The sequence below is a fragment of the Plectrocnemia conspersa genome, unplaced genomic scaffold (genome assembly GCF_051122295.1).
Source record: "Plectrocnemia conspersa isolate PC_06_02 unplaced genomic scaffold, ASM5112229v1 ptg000006l, whole genome shotgun sequence".
In the NCBI taxonomy this organism is placed as follows: Eukaryota; Metazoa; Arthropoda; class Insecta; order Trichoptera; family Polycentropodidae; genus Plectrocnemia; species Plectrocnemia conspersa.
This window is the reverse complement of record NW_028277170.1, coordinates 19,605,056-19,622,500: the sequence shown is the minus strand read 5'-3', so window position 1 is coordinate 19,622,500 and position 17,445 is coordinate 19,605,056. Positions and strand designations below refer to the sequence as shown.

At 31.3% G+C, this 17,445-nt stretch overlaps 1 protein-coding gene across 2 annotated transcripts in view; it reads right to left on the bottom strand.

The window, feature by feature from the left end:
* The window catches only part of LOC148234454 (Krueppel-like factor 6), a 244,145-nt gene that overhangs the window by 117,323 nt on the left and 109,377 nt on the right, over window positions 1-17,445 (bottom strand). The gene's annotated exons all lie outside the window — the stretch shown is intronic.

Below are 17,445 nucleotides of genomic sequence, written 5' to 3'. Positions count from 1 at the left end.
AATAAAAGTGAAATTACGTCAAAATAATTTTGTTACTGTTTTATTTACGTGCTTCTAATTTTTAAATATCCTCGATATTGCTTTCTATGAATAGAACCAAATAAAAAAGGTCGCGCGCACGTGTTGAGATAGAGAATCACCATTATGCACTTTCTGAGATGACGAAAAAAATGCACCTTTCCCAGAATTGACGCAATTATACCTTCCTTTTTTTTACTATACCCTTATTTTTTAACAGTATTAACGAAAAACGAAAGTTATCAATTATAATTATCTATTATAAATTCAAAAACGTGTAAAAAAATGATTCAAAGTTGATAAAATAATCTAAATATGTATAAGAACCGCCATGTCAACTTTCAATTCTCGATTATTTTTTTTAGTGTTGGTGTCTATGGCCGAATGAAATCTGAGAAACCATAGATCAACGTATTTTGAAAGATCGAAAAATGGCATTTCTCGAATTGTCATTTTTCTCGAGAAGAAATATTACCTTAAAAATATTTAGTAATGCATAATAATTTTACTTAGAATTGGCAAATTGTTAATCAATCGATGAATTTTAGAGGCAGTTTTGTAACCAGTCTGTAACGATCTGTAGTTCTAAATCTACGTTTATTATAAAACAACGTAAATATTTTTTTGATCAAATTGCTGTTTTCAATTACAGCTGACCGTGCTAACAAAAAATATTTGAAAATCAATAGTTATACTTTATTATAATTACCGATTATAAAAGTTGTTTTCGATTGCTTTAGATATGCACCATATATTTTTTTAATCTTTAATTGTTTATATAATAGCCATTAAGGGAACCTGAGTGTCAGATTTATAATAAAAAATAAGTCAATATATATAACAAAACGTAATTGAAGCAATGATCCTAATTGGAACATTTATCCTCAGTGTCCTATTGATTCCTAACGATTTATCTTTTCGCCTCGAGCGTTATACCTTTGTCATGACAAAAAGTAAGTCGCTCAATGTAACAGGAAGTGACTTTCTAAAAGTCAATTGCACGTCGCAATGTTACAAGGGAAGAGTCATTATATGTTCATATGGAGGAGATGTAAATAATTACACAAAAAACATTAAAACCATTACTATGTTTTAGTAATACGATACAATGAAAAATAATCCAATTAGTATAGCTATAACACAAGAATAATAATTTAACTACAATATGATCATACTTATTAAATAGCACAATGCCTATCAAAATATGATACCCATTTTCATATTTATGAATATAAATAACTATATTCTCATCTTTGTATGTCTGTATTTATGAAACATTATTATGGTAAGTTAATAAACATATTAGCGAGCATATCAAATTCCACATCTTTGGCAGCTTTCAAATAATATCTCATATCAACACTATGAGATTACATGTCATACTATAATAGATACAAGGGAGCGGGTATTTTTAACCAAGCAAGGTCAAATAATCTTTCATTTTGAAATTAATTATATTTAAGACCAAACTTGAGTTTGTTAAATAAAAATGCTAAATATTCAGTGCTTCTCGAGTTAAGGGATTCCGAAATGGACTGCACTCTTTTAAAAATTTCAAGTCGTCCGTATATAATAAAACGTGCTCCAGTACTAGCCTTTACCATCAAGAACAATGGACGCGACCGAGAACTATGACTACCCTCTAGTGCTCATAAATAATATGTACAGCAATGGACGTACCAAGATGTATCCTTTCGGTTCTTCAATAAAGCTATTTTATCGTTTTGAAAATGAACTTTCATATCATGTAATTCAAAAATAATTTGATGAGGTTTTTTTTAAATTTTTAAATATATTTTTTTTTAATTTTCTTTAAGGGATAACCCGAAAATTTCTAGATTGGAATTAGATTTATTAAATTAATTTTTTTCAGGAAGAGGGGACAACATTTGGCCAGTCAGTGATTATTTTTTTAATATTTTGATTTCATTCAAATTCATAGTATTTTATAGTGACATAGAAGAAGCTGCTTTAAATTTCATTTAAATGATATTTGAATATAATTTTCTTTAGCAAAAAGCTTAACAAGAAGCGCTTTTTGTTTAAAAATGCCCTGACTATAATCATGCATAAATTTGAAATAAGATCGAAAATTTACCTCGCAATCCTTTTTATTACTTCACTGCTTTAGGTTGTGTGGCATATATATTTTTTTCAATACGTATTGAACAGCGTCGATTTTTTTAATACGTAAATAGAGCTGGCATTACAACAAACACAAAGTCGCAGTTGCAGAAATAAAATAAAGCAAGTTTTTAAGTTTTTGCAAGATATATGCAAAACGTATCTTATTTATGTGTATATATCCCTAGGTCCTTAATATTTAAATATAAATTTAATACAAGAGATTTTCAAATGTCAAGAGACAGTCGCTTTACCAAAGTCCGTATCCGCAAGCAAACTAAGCCCTCGTGCAGTAGGGACGAATTGGAAGACAACTTAAGAGTTTTATGTACATGCATTTTAGTAATCGTAATCCTTGTTATATATTATATATAGAAGACGAGCAATTTAAAAAATATAAATGATTAGAAAAATAAGACATATAGTATGTATATATATACAGAGAAAATTAAATTGTTATCTCTCAAAATTAAAGGAAGAGTCAATTCTAAAATGGATTTACAACTTTAATCTAAAATATTTTTTTCCAATTGTATTAATTGCATTAAAAATATTCATGAATTAAAAATGAAAATTTATCAAGAAAAAGGTTTTGCGATAATTTCAATAGAAAATAAAATTTTGCTATCTCGCAATATTGATGTTTTTGAGGACAAATTTTGTTAAAATAAAAGAAAAATGAATTAATTTTACCAAAAGTGTTCGCATACCGATTGCAGACGTTTTGACTACCAATGTTGGGGTGTAATCTGGATCTTATCTCAGCCGCCGCACACTATTCAACTGCTTTGATTCGAATTTGTGAGTTACCGTTTTTTTTATTTGTTTGTTTGTTACTAAGGGAATAACAAATGCATTGACTTTTAACAATTTTTGAAACAACAATTTATTTTTATTTTATTGTGCATAGAATATATTTTTTTAGCTATTTATTTTTACACACAAATATTATTCGATAATATGATATTTTAATATTTACGTCTGCAAACTATTTATGACTGAAAAAGCCCTCACATTTCAAAAAGCTGAGTAACGTGACAAATTAATTCAATATAAATTTAAGCAATAACATAAAATTCCACGTTAATTAAAAAATATTAAATTAAATTTGTTCATTTTGATTATATAAAAGATTCAGGAATATGTTAAATTTATCAAATTCATGCGACTATATTACAAATATGTCGTCTACATATCGGAGCTACATTTTTTGTTTAAATTCAGATTTTTCAAAATTTTTTATCAAAGGCTTTGCAGTTATTGGTGACAAAGGTGATCCCGTGGGATTTCACAAATAAAAATAGAGCATAAAAACGCGATAAAATGCTTTGATGAAAATTCAACTTTAGCAAACCACACTTTCGATAAAAATCACCGCATAAACTTTGATACAATCAAAACTACAGGAAAAATTAAAAAAATATAGAGAAGCAATTGAAATCGCAATTAAAATAACAATAGCACTAAATAAAAGAGACGATACAAAAACACTTTCAAATATCATGAAACCAAGCTTAATTAGATTTTAACAAAATTCACACAAATATAAATACATTTGAATATATCAATTCGAAATTTAATGTTCTTGTTGCCTTAGTAACAAACAAATCACAAGATCGAATCAAAGACAAAGCAGGTGAAAAGTCTACGACATCGGTGGTCGAAACATCGACAAAAGAGATGCGAGAAAAAAAGGCGGCATATGCAAGCCCTCACATCTCAAAAAACCAAGTAACGCGTTGAATAAATGCGTTAAATATATATGTATATATAATCAGTACTGTGCAAAAGTTTTGGGCTATCTCACACAATTATAATATAAGAGGAATAAATGCAAATAAATATTAAATTAGTTATAATTTAAACATATATTGTTGTGGGGACCACATATTGACGGTCACATTTTGATATGGAATCGAGGAATAAAACAGTTTCCCGTATCTAATCAACCCCTCGCCAACGCGCGGATGTACTAATCAAGCGCGACAAAGAAATAGGGGAGCTTTCTGGAACAGCGATACAAAAAATTAATAACCGCTAATAATTAAAATATTCTCGAGACAAGGCGATGAAACAGTTTTCCATATCTAATCGACCCCTCGCCCACACACGGATCTGCTAATCAAGTGCGACCAAGAATTAGGGGAGTTTGCATACAGAGCAATAACATTTTACGCCTTCCTGGATTAAAAGTAAACAAACTAGTCTGAAACCGACAATCCCACGCAAAAAGGGAAACGACATCTAACTTTTAATACGTCACGGATTATTTTATAATAAAATTCAGGATGAAGAATATTACACCTTGCAAGGGAGACGATATCGTGAGAAAATATAACACTTGCGTGAGGACCAAAAACCGTGGGAAGCAGGACGATATTGTACAATAATATTGGAGTTTCCATACAACATCACATCACTCTTGCCATCGGCACAGGAGCAAGCAGCTTCACCAAAGTCCACCCTACGCCAGCGAAGACTTCCGAGACGCCTGCCTGGAACTTCGTCCTGTCGCAGAACCCCTGGACGTCCGCAAGGAGCATCCACCAGAGCCAAGACCGACCCTTTTGGATCGCGAGCCGAACAGCTGATATTTTGGCCATCCAGCACTCTCCAGAACTAAGGCCAATATTAAAAATAAATCGTTGTCACGTAAATATAAATTATTGTCAATTTATAACGCAAATTTTTACCATTTAGTAGTTAATAAAAACCTACATTGTGAAGCCTAGAAAATACAAAATTACTTTTCAAAAATATATAAAACCTAATAAAACTAATATCGGGTATGTCCACATTATGCACTTAATTCTGTCAAGCACACTTGCAAATAGAGTTTTTTTATTGTTATATACATATACTATATATATAAATTATAACATAAGCGAGTTTCATACATTTTCCCCTTTTATAGCTTACAGTGTAGAGAGGATTTCCTTATATGTTTGTACGGAGCAGCGCAACCTGAGGTCGTTTGTGTCACGTATCCGAACTAACGGCATTGCAACTAGACGGTTACGAACAGGAATTTGTTAGCCGTTGGATCAGCGATGCCGAGACAAGGCACGCGTTCTTTGACGTAAGTTTCGGGAGCTAACCAAATCAAGTAAGAGAAAGAGCAGTAAGAAACGTATATCTTTGAACGCTTAGAATCTTTAAATAAAGCATTTGTGTGCCATATTTGGCTGAAAGCAATAAATTAAAAAAACATTAATTTATTCAATATTTTTTTTTATTTAAATTAAATTAAGACTATTATGGCCTAGTAGATTATTACAATAAATCTCGATGTTCAATAAGAGCAATCGAGGCTTGACAATTTTTTTAATAATAACCCATGGGAAACCTCATCGAATGCCTTTTCAAAATATGTATATACGACCGTCTACTTGAAGAAGAACTGCATCAAAAGATTTTATCACCGATTTAGGGAAAGACAGAAACTCATGCTGTTGCTCCAACAGAACTTGCCGAAAGTGATTAAAGACGTATCTATGGATAATTATTTCGAGCAATTTAGCAGGAGCTGACAGCACTGCGAATAGAGGTGACTTTTGTGCATTTCAAAAGATCAGGAAATTATGACGTCTTGCACAAAGCTTCAAAACTAAATCTTAAAGTTATTTAAATGCTAACATTTATCACCATACTTCTCAATTAAATTCATTAGTATCCTGCCTATATCATAAACCAAATAAACTTTCAGATAAAAAGCATAAATTGAAGGAATTCAAATAAGTCAAAAAAGAATTACATTTAAATGACTAATATATGTAAAAAAAAATAAAGCATTGGTTTTATTATAATTTTTCTATAATTTTACATATTTACCATATGTTTGAGGGATCTCAGAAATGATAGAGCGAGGCCTTTATTAATATGGTGTTAGAACATTTTTTAAATATTATAATAAAATAGGAAGCATTTCATTTAATGAAAGAGACAGCATTTTTAATGACCAGATGGAGTACATATATCAAATTTCATGTGGCAGTTGCGATAAAACTTACATTGGTCAGACAAACCGTAAATTTTTTTATGAAAACCACCAAAATTAAATGCCCAATTGTTAGAAATTATAGAGAAGCAATATATTATATATATATAAGAGACGACGCGAAAGCAGTTTCCAATACTTCAATTATTCAAGCAAGTTATATTAAATTTTAATAAAATTCACACAAATAAAAATACATTTAAACAAACACAATCAAAAATTAATGCATTAACAAATAAACTAAATAAACACGATCGAGTCAAAGACGACGCAGCTGGACAGCCCACGTCGTTCGATATAAGAGCCTAGAAAATGACACTAAAATTAGAGGTCAAAATGTGGGTAAAAAGGATGAGAGGAAGAAAGGCACAACACGCGAGTCATTCGTATCATGAATCACGCAACAAAAAACAGTCCGTCAACGAAGTCAAAAAATTAAATGCATATAGTATTGAATTGCATGTATTATATAAATGTACGCAAATAATTATTTTATCGCTGGTCTGATTCTGCAATAAAAAATAATTTAAATCAAACTTCTAAGTACCCTTGGACATTAGATTGCAAACAAAAAATCATTGTTTGTCAACAGCAAAGGAATTCCGCCCTGAAATTTCGGTGCAATAATGCCATGATCATCCGTTGAGCGTGAGAATAAAATTTGTCGCGATTACTTATTAAAGTATTTGCTGCATTATTCATCAAGTTGGCTAGTAAATGCACATATAAAATACACAAAAAAAAAAACGGTGAAATGTAGCTAGCAAGTATCAAAAAAAATCATAAAAGTGCCCAGTGACTACATTGTCAAATCTTCAACTATTTAAATTATTGATAAGCACAAGTTGTCAACAGAACGGCGAAAATACAGTTGAGCCAAATTTGCACCAATCATGAACAATAAAGCAGCCGCTTCCCACTTCGCGTCATAACTTATCCGAAATCCAAGAATTAAAATCTTCGGGGAACACAATTTTTATTATATTACATACTATTACAACCATTTTTTGTATATAATGTCATTCTAATATTTCTTTAAAAATATATAACATAATAAATTCTCTCTTGATTTTTAATATTGCAATCTTTGTTTTAATATATATTTCAAAAGTCTTCAAAGCATATAAAACATACTTGAAGCTTAAAAGCGATTTACTAGAACCGCCTTTTATACCATTCTCTTGAAAAAGTGACACTTTAATGCCGTTATTGCATTTTGAATATGTAATATGTAGTGATACGAAAAAATACTGTTTAAATCGTACGCTATCAACAGACACAAAGGGCTATAAAATTTCATATAGTTTGTGTCTGTTGTACTCGTCGTATTATATGCACTTTAAATGGAACGATTATTTATTAAGATTGAATCGATCATTATTGTGAAATGCAAGCGACTTTAATTCGATGAGTAGATAATGTACCTGCGACACGCAGACGGTGTATCTGGGGTACTCGTGTTGCGTAACGTTTTTCCTATTCACACATGTGGGAAACTCAAACAATGTATACATATAATATACGTATGTTGTTAAATGTTGATTCAAAGAGGCGCATGTAGAATTGTGCAGATCGTTGTCGTGTTTTTATGGGTAATCTAATCTTAACAAGAGCGAGATTGTTGATCGTTGGTTGTTATGCAAGCATGTTATGTATAATTCTTTATGGAAGTGGCCTTTCGATAATCAGGGTAGATATTTTTATCCTCAACCCAATTTATTGTACCCATTTCTACATTTTTAAAAAGCTTTTGAACTGTTGATATAACCGACAGACTGTAAAAACATCTTCGACATAGTTATAACCGACGGACTGTAAAAATATATTGACGATAATCTAATTGACGAATACGAATTAGTTATATTTTCCTTCGTATTTATCCATAAAAACATTGAGTCTTATTTAATTTATCTGAAGCACGAATCATTGAAACGACTTGATAATATAATTATTATTAAGTCATTGATCCTTGCATTTTATTTTTTTGTTGACCAGAAAATGTCCAGGAAAGTTAAAATGAAACGTTTGAAAATTTGATAATCGTGATTCCTAGAGTCTGTCATAAAACCTGTGTCAAACAATATTTACGTAGGGTTAATCGCTCTAAATTAAGCAAAATAAAAATAATACTTTGCTTGAAAATTGCAGCGGTAATAAAAAAAATAAAAATATTCTAATAAATTGATTTTTACAAAAAATATTTAACAAAAATATTTTTTTCAGAAGAAGCACTATTTAAATACTATGTTCATGTAAATGTTATTCTAATGACCATTTGGAACTAATAAATACTACATTATAAATAAATAGAAAGAGAGAGTTCGTCCTTATTCATATTTAAAATTTTATAAACAACCTATTAGCATATCTTTCCTGAGACGTTAATCACTCGTAATCATCGTAAACGTATTTCTGAAGTGTGTCCAAGAAGCGATGCAATTGGCCCACAAACATCCTCATCTGCGATTCGTCAGAGCTGTCTCGAATCAGCAATATAAAATATGAGACATTTGCTCAAAGTTCAGATTTAACATCTTCACGAAATTCCACGATGAAATACCCTACGATTGGTTGCAATTGACATTTATTCCCTTACCAAAACCAAAGCAGCGACTTAAAATTACAACAGTCAAAAATTATACAAAGAAAAATTCAGCCTGAAAATATGTTTTATTACCGTATATAAAATTAAAACATACATTAAATATTATATAAATGTGTAATTGAGTAATATGATTTTGAATTCTTCAAATATTTATAAATTTAATAATTGGCATATATTATCAAAAAGAATTCATAATTTTGCACTTATATATACATAGTATATGGATAAATTATTATATTACGTCGAAATCTGCGCAAATCATTGATCACAAATATATGATAAGCGTAATTTAATTATGGTATAATTCAATCTATGTTCAATTTAGGTCGGAATGATTTAATATACACATATGCTGCCCTAATATATGTATATTAAAATTAATATATGGTTATGAAACGTAACTAACAAAAAAATATAATCAATCAACTTTATAAAATGTGAAATATATTAATCAAAAATATTTACATTATTTATCTAAGGCGTTGCTTTTATTTTACATTTTAATATATATTTTTTTTGTACATAGATTTAATATTAGAAATAGAGACAGTTTAAGGATAGTTAGGTGTAAGAAAATAAGTACGGGCAGGGGAATATTGTATGGGGGTGTGAATTTGTATAATAATATTTTTAGGGCAATCCGCCAAAATAAAAATGTAGCGGGTTTCCTTAATAGAATAAATAAATGTTTTAATTAAATTTGTTTAGTTTATAAACATTTAGTTAAATAAATTAATAAAATACAATAAATAATATTAATAGATTTTAAGAAGTCTAACATTTATCTCTTGTTAATATGATATATTAAAGACTAATCCACAATACAATTTTTAACGAAATTTTCTTTTTGATAAATCAGCATTTTTTTTAAGAAATGAGAATTCTTGATTTAGTTGTGTTTCAAGATACGAACCACAGTCGGAAACAAATTAAGTTCGTAAATCGAGGTCGAAAATATATGTTATTGAATTAAATTATTTTTCATGTATTTGAACGTATACTAAATTATATGCGTCAAGCATTACGACGGATGCCATTTAAACTTGAACTTGTCACTCAAACTCCACATCATAATCCTCGCAACACATTCTTCAATTGTATTGTTACGAAATTACACCGGAATTGTGCTTCAAATACAATGTACAGAATGTCTAAAAATAACATTTATTTTAATTTGATTAAAATAAACAGTTGCTTGCAATTAAACGTATACAACTAAAATCAGAAATATATTTTTTCATTATCAATAAGAAAAAAAATCTTTTCGAAATTTAATATTTTTTGATCATTCTGTATATAGCAAGCGCACCGTCATATCAAACATACGCGTGTGATGACGGGTGTGTGTGGTTTTGAACCTAACGTGTTGTGTAGTATTGTCTTTTGTGTGTTTGCTGTTTGGAGCGGTTGCATAATTAACAGACAGACTAGTGCACTGGGTTCAAACTATTTCGTACTACAAATATTTCCGAACAATGACAAGAGGACTTCGCTTGTCATCGCTCAACAATAAGCTTTATTCTCATCTCGATTTCTGGTACCAGGCTTTTTTTGTTTGTGTAATAGACAATGCCATAAATGGGACAATAAATAATTTTTATAGAAAAATAAATATTATGTACTGAATAATTTACCGTTGTTCGAACCCATATATTATTATTCGTGCCATTCTAAAGTCTAATGGATATACTCGCAGATTAAAAATTAACTCAAAGACATATATTTTTACTTTTATATTTTGCAATGTACATATTGTACATACATAGACAAATTATTATTGCTTATCTTAATTTTTTATTTATTTTTTTGATAGATCTGATTTTTGTTTATATAAAAGTACATTACAGTAAAATCCCACGAGGATTCAATTGTATAAATATGTAAAATATATACCGAAAAGTCATGAAACCCGAATGAATTCTAAAGTGTTTTTATTTTTGTTATTTTTATACACACGATCAATAAACAGTATACATTCTAAAATTATTATTGTGTTTTTCGTGTATCACTACATATTCTGCAATGAGAAAAAAATTTGTAAATTTATAATAGTATTTGTATATATAATTGCTGTGATAAGTTGAGGAGCAAGTTAAAGCCGTGCGGAACGCACGCCCTTATCTCTCACTCACTCTAGTCACTTAACATGCGAGCGAGCGAAAGGGAAATATCTCATCGTACGCGCCTGATTTTAATACATATTTTCTTGTTATCAAAGAAGAAAATTAATTTTTAGTCTCTCCTGTAAAATATTATTTTTGTGACAATAGTTGTTGTATTAAAATAATACAATATAACCATATTATTTATCGTTATTATAAATATAAATTAATTTATTTCTACATATTGAGATTTAGGAAGATATTCAATATTAATAAAATAAAAAATAATGATTTAAAAAGTATAATATAAAAAAATAATAAATATTCATCAAATATTTACTAAACATACATTCTAAAAATAAATATGTATACAACACGAAATGAAAATTATACAATTTCAATTGAAGGCCAACAGTATTTATAAACATAAATAAATTGAGACAAAATATTTTCGAAGAAAAAACATAAATATTAATAGCACGTGTGTGTGAAGTCTAAGCATATTTATTAAATTAATTTTAAATCAAAATACTAAAAAGTACATATTATACATTAAAATTATGTATATGCTTTCGATTTTTAAATCAAAAATACCTAATTGCCACATTATTATTTAACCCTGAGATTTTTCTTGTAAAACCGGATAAAATTATTTAAAAAGATAGTGTATGAATATTTATTATTATCTTATTTTAATTGCATTTTTTTTCACTTTGTGTCCTGTTAATTATAAAATTAAATAGCTCTCGTATGAACAATCTATTTTTGACTAAATAATAAGCCGTATAGTTCAACAACATGACAGTGCGCGTCCCAATGTGGTGAAATTGATTTTCGATAAAATCAAGGAACTTGGCTGGAAGGTTTTATCTTATCCACCTTATTCTCAAGACCTTGCTCTTTTTAACTAGCATTTATTTCGATCAATGCAACACTTCAATCAAATAAAATACAGACTATGTAAAAATAGCGGAATATTTTGCATTAGAGCCACCGACATTTTATGGTAGTGGAATTAAAAATCTTGAGCTAAGAATATATTTTGAATCATTAAAATACAAATAAAAATTTAGAAGTGATTTTTTCTGTTCTTAAAAAAACGAAATTAATTTTGGGAATTATCTTTAAGTACAAACTATAAATTTAAGTTGTAAATGTGATCCAAACAATCCCACTTAAATCGTTTTTAAAAAAAGTAAGGCCCGATGACGCCACCTGGCCACAATGCGCACCAAGCGGTCACTTTTGGGGCATGTAATGTCTCTCGTGAATCACACCTAACCCTTATTTTCACCAATTCTTTGCAACTAGTTATTATCCGAGGACTTTCTGCCCCGATCTAATGGTATATATATATATATGTAAATATATCATACATAACAATCCTTATTAAAAAAAATATTATTTACCGTATTTTTGCTAGATGACAATCAAAATATTTTATTGGATTGTATTGTTTTATTCCATATAGGTTTTCTCGTTGTTTTTTGTTTATAAAAACACGTGACAAACCAATCGTTGTTACGTGTTACTTTTACATATAAATGTTGATTGTTTTTCGCATAGAAACGGTCGAGCTTTTATTACAGCCCACGATTTCAAACACGCCTTGATTGCAAATATCAATCAAACCGCTTTTAAAACATCTGCGCGTTTTTTTCCTCTAAATCAAATTTAATACTCTTTAAGTGTTGCGAAACGGACAGACACTAAACATTATGCACAAGACAAGCGGTTGGCTGCAACTATCTACCAGCATTATTGGAATTCCGTCATTGGAATGACATCATGGTGTACCACCGAAGTATAACCACATGACCACAATCACCACCACCGCTACCATATCTGACTGGTCCAACCGAAGAATCTGTTCTCCCCCCACCGCGTTTCCCCTTCAGAATGACCGTTGGCTCTCGGGTGATGTCAGATATTCAGGTATGTTGTGCTCCTCTGGCACAAGGTCGTCATATATGTATACCTTCATATATATAAATATAAAGGCTGCTTATGTATTATACTAATAGATCAACTAGTGGGTCTTATATGCGCGGCAAGATTGTGGATTCTTGAATGGCGTCCATTCACGCGAAACAAACGCATTCTGACTCTTATAATAGACAGTTGCATTTGCCTGTCTGAACATTTCCATTCGAATCGCCAAGGTCGATCGTTGTGATGGCATGCGAATTCTTGAGATTTTTCAAGTTTGCGAAATGTATGCAAATTGCTATTCTTCGAAGATATCGGTCTTCTATATTTAGGCATAAAGACACCTGTATGACTTGGTCTATGCTATCAATGAACAAATGGAACAGCTCATGTGAATGTGGGACAATTATAATAGCCATATTAACTATTGAAAATATAAACGTTTTAAGCTAAAAATTTAATTCTAAAGTAACGTAACTTTTATTTTAAAAATATTATTTAGATAAGAACTTTATTTATTTAAATTACAGCAATATAAAGGAGGTTTGTTTTTCGAATTAGCAAAACTTTTTCCAGCGACAGCTAACTTGACAGCTGACAGCTGATTTGCGCTCAGTTTGGTTTGCCATTTCACCATGAATAGACTCTCGCTTGAACAACGCTTGCAAATTATGCAAATTTATTTCGAAAATCGTGGCTCCGTTTTACGGTCGACATAAACGTCCGTCCGAACAAGTAATTCGAATAATCATGGATTGTTTTCGCACCACACATACTCTAATTGATAATACGCATCCGCAGAGACGTCGTACAGTGCGTACCGAATAAGTTGTTTCTGCTGTAGAGCGTTATATTGAGAAGGACCCGAATCGTGCACAGAAATTGGAGGTGTAACCATGCATTTTATGTAAGATTTTGCTTACGCTCGTGCGTCGTACATTCAGTGAATTTACCGCAAAATTTTGTTTTAGCGATGAGGCTCATTTTTAATTGAATGGCTACATAAACAAGCAAAATTTCCACATTTGGAGTGAAGAAAATCCATAAGCCATTATCCACAAATAGTTACTGTTTGGTGTGGCTGGTGGAATTATTGATCCATATTTTTTTTCAAATTATGCCGACCAAAACGTTACAGTCAATTGAGAGAGCTAAATATCAATGATTACCGACTTTTTCGTTCCCCAATTGAACAGTCAATTTATTGAAGGAAACATTCGACGGACCTATGAATTGGCATCCAAGATCGTGTGATTTAACACCATTGGATGATTTTCTGTGGAGATATATGAAGTATGCGATAAACCAGAGATGATGGACGACTTGGAAGCCAACATTCGCCGCGTTATTCGCTATGCGTTATCGCACCATATGCTCGAAATTATATTAAAACATTAATGGCACAAAATTATCTTTCTAATAAAGTCAATACAATGACCATAATCACGATTTTTATGTGTTTTATTTATTTTTAAACTTTTATAACACCCTTTACTAGGAAGAAAATTTCATCTTTGATATTATTTTTTTAGAACGTGATCTAATTAGATAAAGCTTTATTCAGTCAAAATTTCGATTATATCAATTTATTTATTCAGTTTTAGCATTTGTGCGAATACGGATTGAAAAATTTAATAAAAAAATTCTCACTTTGGTATAAAACTGTTTGTGATGCGCATATCGATTGTCAGTCATATTGAACACTTAATTTGTTTTTGACAGCCTAGTATTGACCATGCATATTGTCACGCTCGTTCATTTTACTATTTTGGAAATAACAAAGGGTTTGCAGTAAATTGACACACTAAAGCGCATCTGTAAAATAGGTGCTAGAATATAAATACGGATACGTTTATCTATATGATCTACAGATCTTCGAAGTAATCGCCGAAAACATCATGACTTTATCTAAGAAGATCTACTAACGATAAACATGTGAAAAATAACAATCCTTATAAATCGCCGAATCACTATTAGGGAGATATTGAAGAAGTTGGTATGTTATGTATTTTTTATAGACATTTTAGTAGCAGCTACTTTTGTTTCAAAGCTGTTGAATGTATCTGACAAACCAGAATTACTTCAACGGATTGTCGACAACATCTCTGAGTAACTTAAAAAGGTGTTTCATTGAATATACGCTAATAATACAATTAATTGTATACCAATTAGGTTATGCATCCAAATTCATTACACGGTTCTCTGATATTTTTCCTTAAATCTACTGGTTACCAGGCGCTTACGGTGAGATACATACATTTCCTTTCGCTCGCTCGCGTGTTAAGTGACGAGAGTGAGTGAGAAGAAGTGGGCCTGCGGAACGCATATAACAATATATAATAAAAAAATAAGTCAAAGGCCATTTTTCTACAAGGACACAAAAACACTTCGGTAGATATAAAAATATATAATCAAGTGTTAATAATTATCTTTAAGCTGAAATTGTACAGACCCGACAGAAGCTTCTGAGAGAATTACTCTTATTAACGCCAAGAATTTTAATTGGCGTCGATTGCGGCTACCAATTTCGCGCGGTTGGTCACGCAGTCTACCAGTTTAGTAGACGGCGGCGACAGAAAAGGTGAAAGTGGTAGAGTCGACGAGCATTCTGGTCGCGTATACTACTACTACCACCGACAAAGAAACAGACTCGCGCCAAGATAATCATAATATAATGTCCATTCTCGTTAGATGACATCACCGCCGGAAGGTACGAGGAGTGTGCGCGCGCAATTTAGACGCATTACATATTCAGACCCCATTCCCCGTCACAGGCGGACCTCTGGAACCCGATAAATAATTAAGGATAATACATACGAGACGAGCGAGAGCAGGGCGCGTTTTTAGCCCCGGTCCTTCTAAGGGTTAATACGCATCCCTCGTGTGCTGTCTATTCAACGAAAGGGAACATTTGCTGCGGAAAATTTCTCATATGAAACAACGTCTCGAGTGATTTTAAGTATTGTGGTTTCTATAAAGGATAGAGCTTTCCGCTTCTCGCTTACGAAGTATAATCAGCTTTAGATTAAAACATAGGTATCATGCTCAGAAAATGTGCAGAGTAATATAATTAAATTTCAAGTAAAATACTTTATTGTCTTATAAAAGTTATTTTTTATAATTGAATAACGTCTCATTTTTGCACCACATCATAAATACGTTAATATAGGAGTCTCAGAAATTATTTCGAATCACATAACAGGACGTAACCAAGAAATAATAAGCATTTTATGTCGTTTCTAAAGTTATAAATGAACCAGATAGCCGAGAGTTTTAATAATAAAACCTCCAACCCTCCTCGAAATATTCCGCAATAACCTAGAAACTGAGAAGAGTCGACGAAACGTTTACATCGAATATTTCAGACCCTTCTCGAAACCTTCACGAATACAAAATTCATCGGCAACACACGAGTAATTTATAACATTATAATAACACAATATGATGTCTAATTTGATTACCTATGACCCCTGATTTAAATTTGTGAAATATTATAACATATAAATACACCCATACCTCGCTATACGGCCGCTCTTTATACGGCCTTTCGCTATAACGGCCCTCTTCAATTAAGGCACGTTTTCGATTAACGGCCTAAAATGTTTCGCTATAACGGCAAAAAAACTTTTTTTCGATGTCGATTTTTTAAAAAATTAAAAAATATATTTAATTTGCATAATTTTAAAATGAAAGGTGAAGCAGCTAGCGCCGATGAGGCCGCATCTAAGGAATAGCCCAACATTTTAAAGGGAATTATTGAAAGAGGTGGTTATAAACCTGAACAAGTGTTTAACGTAGACGAAACAGGGCTTTATTGGAAGCGAATGCCTGATTGCACGTACATTTCAAAAACCGAAAAATCTGCGCCTGGTTATAAGGTGTCTAAAGAACGATTAACATTGCTACTTGGTGCAAATGCCGCGGGTGATTTTAAGCTAAAACCACTTTTAATATATTTGTCCGAAAATCCAAGGCCTCTTAAAGGACTAAATAAAAATCAATTACCCGTCATATGGAGATCCAACAAGAAAGCTTGGATGACTAAAGCTACTTTAGAGGATTGGTTCAAAAATCACTTTTGCACAGAAAAGAAAAAATATTTGCGAGACAATAACTTAAGCAACAAGGCTTTGCTAATTTTGGATAATGCACCAGGGCATACTATTAATTTATCCGAACTATCTGAAGATGTCATGATTGAGTACCTTCCGAAAAATACAACAGCTCTGATCCAACCAATGGATCAGGGTGTAATAGCCACTTTTAAGGCATATTACCTACGCCGAACTTTCCGACAACTTATAAGGGAAACCGATGGTAAATCTTCAATTAAAACATTTTGGAAAAACTATAACATCAAGGATGCTGTTGACAGCATCAGTGAATCATGGAAGGAATTAAAACTAACAATGAACCATGTTAAGAAAAAATATGGCCAGAATGTATAAAAAGTACTGATGCAGAAGTTAATTGCCTTTCTGAAATTAGGCAAAACATTTTGGATCTAGCACATGATCTCGGTTTGAGGTTTGAACGAACGTGATGTGCTTGATCTACTTGAAGCTGATAGGGAACCCCTTTCATATAAGGAACTCATTCAGTTGCAAGCAGAACCGGCATTTGATGAAGAGACAGAGCCTGTTGTATTCAAACAGCTAACATCAAAAAAA